This window comes from Mus caroli, unplaced genomic scaffold, assembly GCF_978045245.1.
Source record: "Mus caroli unplaced genomic scaffold, Mus_caroli_1 scaffold_5, whole genome shotgun sequence".
In the NCBI taxonomy this organism is placed as follows: Eukaryota; Metazoa; Chordata; class Mammalia; order Rodentia; family Muridae; genus Mus; species Mus caroli.
Genome location: NW_028227260.1, coordinates 73,222,627 through 73,229,119, shown reverse-complemented (window position 1 = coordinate 73,229,119; position 6,493 = coordinate 73,222,627). Strand labels below are relative to the sequence as shown.

The 6,493-nt window shown below is 41.1% G+C and overlaps 1 pseudogene; it reads right to left on the bottom strand.

Annotated features, from left to right (window-relative positions):
- Positions 1-5,325: 5,325 nt before the first annotated feature.
- On the bottom strand, positions 5,326-6,493 carry LOC110286298 (adenylosuccinate lyase pseudogene; annotated as a pseudogene).

Here is a 6,493-nt window from a genome sequence, read left to right as displayed (position 1 = left end):
ATTGCAAACAATTCAATGTTCAGTATCTGCAACTCCTCTGGGACTTTAGCTCACCTCTCTGGCCCTAATCTTGGCAGCATACATAGTCTGTTGTCTCGTTCCCCCGTGGGCTTTATAACCACTATCACCTGGGTGACTTTTATGTTACAAAGTTTGGCTACCAGCAAGGTACATTCTTGTTTGCGAATTCTATGAAGGTGCTGTTTTAATACCGTAATAAAAAAGCATTGTTTTTAAATTCTGCTTTTATTTCTAAGATTTTATTTATTTATTTATTTATTTATTTATTTATTTATTTATTTATTTATACGAGTGCTGTACCTGCACATGCACCTGTATGCCAAAAGAAAGCATCAGAACTCATTGGAGATGGTTGTGACCCACCATGTAGGTGCTGGGAATTGAACTCACCACCTCTGGAAGAGTAACCAGTGCTTTTAACTGCTAAGCTATCTCTCTAACCCATAAATCCTAACTTTCATAAACCTTGTTTTGAGGACAGGGCAGGAATTGTCATACAAAACTCCATCTTAATCCAAAGTGTCTCTGAGACGTTTTCTCTTTTGTTGCCCTACACCTTACAGTTCTTTTTAGTTAAGATGGCAGTGAAGTCACATGGCATTGTTCTTTTCCAACCCTTGCTAGGATGGCTGACATCCACCTGGTTGCTATATCCCAAAATAGAATCATGCCACATGTTTCCTTTAAGATTACTTCTGCATAGATTTGTAGTCATCGACTCTGTGTTATAAGTTTTAACTCTTCGGTTACAGATAAACTTACAAATCTTTTTTAAAAGATTTATTTATTATATGTAAGTACACTGTAGCTGACACACCAGAAGAGGGCGTCAGATCTCATTAAGGGTGGTTGTGAGCCACCATGTGGTTGCTGAGATTTGAACTCAGGACCTTTGGAAGAGCAGTCAGTGCTCTTAATCGCTGAGCCATCTCTCTAGTCCAAACTTACAAATCTTGAGATACAGAAAGTTCACATAATAGTCTTATGCAATTAAATTAAACCAATAATCACCTTAGCTGTTCTGCTTTGCTCTTTTTTCCCCCCGATATTGCCCCTCACCTGAACATATTAGGGAGAGCTTTAACTCTATTCTAGAGCCAGCTTTTCAACAAAGTAGAACGGCAGAGAAAAACTTGATATTGTCCATACCCAAAAGATATTTGAGTCCCTCTAACATGAGATCCAGAGGCCAGAAAGCTCCAAGATAAATTCTGAGTTCAGGCAGCTCATGGCAAGAGAAAGAGTAAAATAATAAACAAGAAACAGAGAACACGATAAGCTCACTCTTTCAAAGAAGACTCATTCAAAGAAGACCAGAACATGATGGCTGGCCACCATACATTCATGTATTCAGTTGAGACTGACACAATTCTGTCTTGGCTCCTTGTTTGCAACAAAACTTACAGAAACATCAGAAAACACAGACCCATCCATACACACAAGATAGACAAAACTTTCCCTACCTCCTTCAGTGTTACAACTGGGGGAGGTGGGGGGAGGTTGCTTAGGTAGCTGAGATGCTGAATCCGGTGCCCAGCAGTCTACATCCTAGGAAAAAGGGAAGTCAATAGAATCTTTTGATGTGGCAGGAAGTTGTCCTGAAACTGAAACTCCAGCCCCACAGTGATGCTGCCAACAGCCCCTGCACCAAGACCTTGGGCTTCTGCACAGGGCACCTGCCCCTGCTACGCACAAAATGACTACATACTGCTACTGAATCCCATGACCCAAAAGTTCGGCTGTTTCAGAGTGATATTTGGAGCTGCACTCCAACTTCTCTGTCTTGTGTATCCAGTATCCCTGAGTCAGAAAGGCAGGTATAGGAACACAAGATAGGGAGCGAAAATGACAACAGAAAGCATAAGACAATGAAATCAAACAATAAGAGTCCTTCAGAGGTCCACCATTCTGAACAAGAGAAATTCTCTTAACAAATAGAAAGCTACAAGGTTGCAGATCTCTTTAGCTCCTTGAATACTTTCTCAAACTTCTCCATTGGGGGCCCTGTGATCCATCCTATAGCTGACTGTGAGCATCCACTTATGTGTTTGCTAGGCCCTGGCCTAATCTCACAAGAGACAGCTATATCAGAGTCCTTTCAGCAAACGCTTGCTAGTGTATGCAATGGTGTCATCGTTTGGAGGCTAATTATGGGATGGATCCCTGGGTATGGCAGTCTCTAGATGGTCCATCCTTTTGTCTCAGCTCCAAACTTTGTCTCTGTAACTCCTTACATGGGTGATTGTTCCCAATTCTAAGAAGGGGCAAAGTGTACACACTTTGGTCTTCGTTCTTCTTCAGTTTCATGTGTTTTGCAAATTGTATCTTATATCTCAGGTATACTAAGTTTCTGGGCTAATATCCCAACAACATTATGAACTAACCAGTACCCCAGAGCTCTTGACTCTAGCTGCATATGTATCAAAAGATGGCCTAGTCAACCATCACTGGAAAGAGAGGCCCATTGGACACGCAAACTTTATATGCCCCAGTACAGGGGAATGCCAGAGCCAAAAAGTGGGAATGGGTGGGTAGGGAAGTGGGGGGAGGGTATAGGGGACTTTTGGAATAGCATTGGAAATGTAATTGAGTTTAAAAAAAAATAGAAAGCTGCTTTTCCCCCCCAATAGCCTCCCTGCAAACCTGTAGACACAGGGAACCAAACTCTTGGATTGGCCCCCAGTGTCTTGGGATGACCTTATAACTCCTCAGCTTTGTTGTGCAGCCTAGGCATTGAAACCTGATGATGGATGCCAAGGTGCTGTGCCTCTCCGAGTTTCTTTTCTTCAGCTTCCAATGACACCAGGATGTCCTCAAGACCCTAAGGCAGGTAAGAAAAAGTTGGTGGCTCTGGCTGAACCCCCAATTTACCAGAAATAATGAGTGGGCCATAGGATGTCTCCTGTTGCCCTTGATGAAGGATTGGTGCACCTTGTCAGGCCTCCTATATTGCCAGATCAGAATCCCTCAGAGAACCAGAATACAGAAACCTCTGTGGAAAAAAAAAAGAGAGAGAGAAAAATGCTTGCTGTTTTCTTTCCAAACACAGCTGTTTACTCTGGGAGTTTGCAGGGCACATCCCGTGTGAATAAACTTGTTTAGGAGAGCAAAAACATGTGAGTCATTATTTCCTAAGAACCAGAGTCCTCAATATTCCTAGAAGTTATCTGTCTTTGGGCAAGTGGGATTTACAGGTCAATTGGTTTTTACAACATGGCCTGGAATGGCCTCTTAGTCATGGAGAACCAGGTCAGATTGAAAGGATCAACAAACTGGGGACTGGTACTGTCTAAGTTAGGGTTTCTATTGCTGTGGTGAAACACCATGACCAAAGCAAGTTGGAGCAGGGAGCTTTTATTTGGATTACATTTCCATAAAATAGCCTATTGAAGGTAGTGAATATAGGAACACAAATATGGCAGGAATCTGGGGCCAGGGGCTGATGCAGATGCAGATGGAATGCTGCTTACTGGCTTGCTTTTCTATAGTACTTAGCTATTATCTATGTATCCCCACCAGTGAAATGTCTTTTCATGTTATTTTTCCATTTTTTTTAACTTGGAGGTTTTTTTTTACACATGAAGTTCAAGAGTTATTTGTACATTCTAGATTTTAATCTTGTTGAATATATGATTTTCAAATGTTTTCTTCTACAGGTTATCGTTTCAACTCTCACAAAATCAACAAAATCAATTTCAGTAAGGTTTATTTTATCAGTGTTTCCTTTTCTTGTTTACGCTTTGGTAATCAAATTGAAAGTTGTTTGGCTAGCCTTATAGCCTGTATATTTTCTTCTTTAACATAAACGTTTTAGAATTTTTTACTTAGGTCCAATGTCCATTTTGAGACAAATTTGCATAAGGATACAGAGTACCTGAGTTCCTCGGGCATTGCTGTTTTTTCTTTCTTGAAAGCGTTTGCAGTTTCTTCCTATAATAGGAAAGCTAACAGTCCTCAGGGAATACCTCAGACTTCAGATATGGACAGCATATAATTCAGATACAGGACTTTGAGAACTTGATCTGGTTTTGGTCTGAAAGGACTAGCTCTCACAGCATCTAAAAGAGCCATCCAAGCTACAAAGTTAGAAAAGCAGTAAATAGTCCAAGCCAGCTGTAAGCCTTTGAACCACAACAAGAACCATCATGCTAAGAGATTCTGAATGGTACAGTAGTGTAGCACTTTACCTTACAGCTACCTAATTGAACTTAAGACCTGCTAAATAGTAGGGAATGCATGCTTGGCACTGTATACTTGTATTTACTGTATATTTGTAGTTGATAGGCCCCATGGAACCTATAGAACCTACTACTGCCTCTTCCCTAAAGAAGCATAGTTCTTAAACATTTTCTAAATTCTTGTCTTTATATCCATGGATAAGTGGCACTCTCATATTATCAAAGAAACTTCTTTTATGCAGTAGATTGGAATTATCACAGAGCTCCACAATTGGCCAAATGCAAAGAACGAGTGACTGTAGAGTCTTTGGTCCCAATGGATACATCAACAACAGAACCTCTAAACATAAGGCCCAGGGAATATTAGAGAAGATGGAGCTGAAAGATTGTAAGGATCAGAGGAGGAGGACATCAGCTATAAGATAGCATCTTCTGAAATAACAAAAGGGGTGGAGCACAAAGTGTAAAGAGAGGAACCGAGGAAGAGTGGATATAGAGAGAAGCTGTGGGAAGCAATAAGGGTGAATATGATCAAGAAACATCATGTTATGTTCTCAAAGAATTAATAAGGTATTACATTATTTAAAAAAGAAAACTACTGATGCAAACAAAAGGGGAGAGATCCCAATGATAGTCCCATGTTTGCCAATATTTAGAACTTATATTATCTGACTGTAAACCATTTTGATTTTTTAACTCACTCTTTCTTACATTACATGATATGTTATCTTCTCTTGAAATATTTGTTCCTTCTCTATTCTCTGTCTCTGTCTCTCTGTTTCTGTCTGTCTCTCTGTCTCGCTGTCTCTCTCTCATTTCTCAACAATATAATTAGCAAACTCTCAATGACTTTTTTCCTTAATTCTATTCTGCTCTACAGACATAGCTGTGCTTTGACACTTTCAGCTCCATTACATTTTCATAGAGTTTTAACAGGAGATGCACCGTCCCTTCCAGGAATCTGATGTGGTGCTCCACAAGTGAAAGAAGGGTCCAAGAAATTTTCTGAGTGAGTGAATGGGGTTGAAGAAGGCATCTCCCTAAATGTGCTCTGTGAGGCTCCCTCCTGCTTAACCATGGTAGCTGTCTGCTGGGAAAGCACTCTTCTTTTCTTATGACAGTCCTGTCAGTTGCCCCCAGCTTTGTCCATAGCCATGATATTGTTCTTTGTGTCCAAGAAAGGCAGCTCTTGCTAAATGCACCTTTCACTTACTTACTTTGAGGTATATTATTAATCCTTCAAAAATATTCTGTATGGTATTTAGTATAGCATCTTCTGTAAGAAGTGTTTGCTCCAAAGAGATTTGTGGGTTGTGCTATTACCCAGTGTGTGTTCAAACCATCACACACAAGCTGTCTGTAGTGCATCCAAGATAGGGGCCATCAGGTGAGTGATCAAGGTGCAACAAAGTTCAGAGTACATGGGGTTCTGCCTGTATGACATTGCACTCAAAACGGCTTCTCCATTTCCTTCAGGTTCACCAGGAGGCTCATGTCAATGTAAATTTTTTGTACTGATGCCGCTAAGATAACCAGCACAGATAGCACTTCAATGTTCACTTTCATGTATAGGTCTGTCCTGGGATGATGCAAGCACTCTTAAATCTTGGCTTTTCTGTCACCAACTTGTCCAGCTGCTCCACCTTCTGGTGATCTCCCTCAGATAACTACTAGAAGTGGGTCTGAGTGCCAGTGGTGCAGCTCATCACAGATACACTTCAAGTTGTGGCTATCCACACAGAGGTCTTGAATCCAAAGGCAGCACTGTTTCCTAATGGTGGTCAAATGAGCAGGATGAAAAATATGTGAAACCTAAAGTGGGCAGATCAGTGCATTCCTTAGCAAAGTATGCAAGCCTCAAGATCACACTTGCAAGCTTTGACAAAAGCTGGTCAAATTCATTTCTCAGATTAATCAGGTCGTATTGTCTCCAAAATAACAGGAGGTGGCACCAAGCTGAATAATGCCCACAGATTTCAGACAGCAGTGGCTGAATGTGTGCATATGAGCCATCACATAGTGTAACAGAAGCGTCTGTTCTTTAGCTGCCATCTACAAGTCAATACTGTTTGGGTTTGATGTCATCTCCTGGATTTATTTATCTTTGATAGGCAAACCTATCTATCCTATCTAAACCTATCTGCTATGCCTCCACCAGCCACAGCTACAGCTGCCACCATGTGTCTGGAACTTGTACCTGTCACTGAACAAGAAGCACATCTTGAGGCGAGGGTAGCAGAGCCAGTTGGAAAATGGTAGCTTTCAGGACTGTCAGGGTTGCTGGCTGCAGCCAT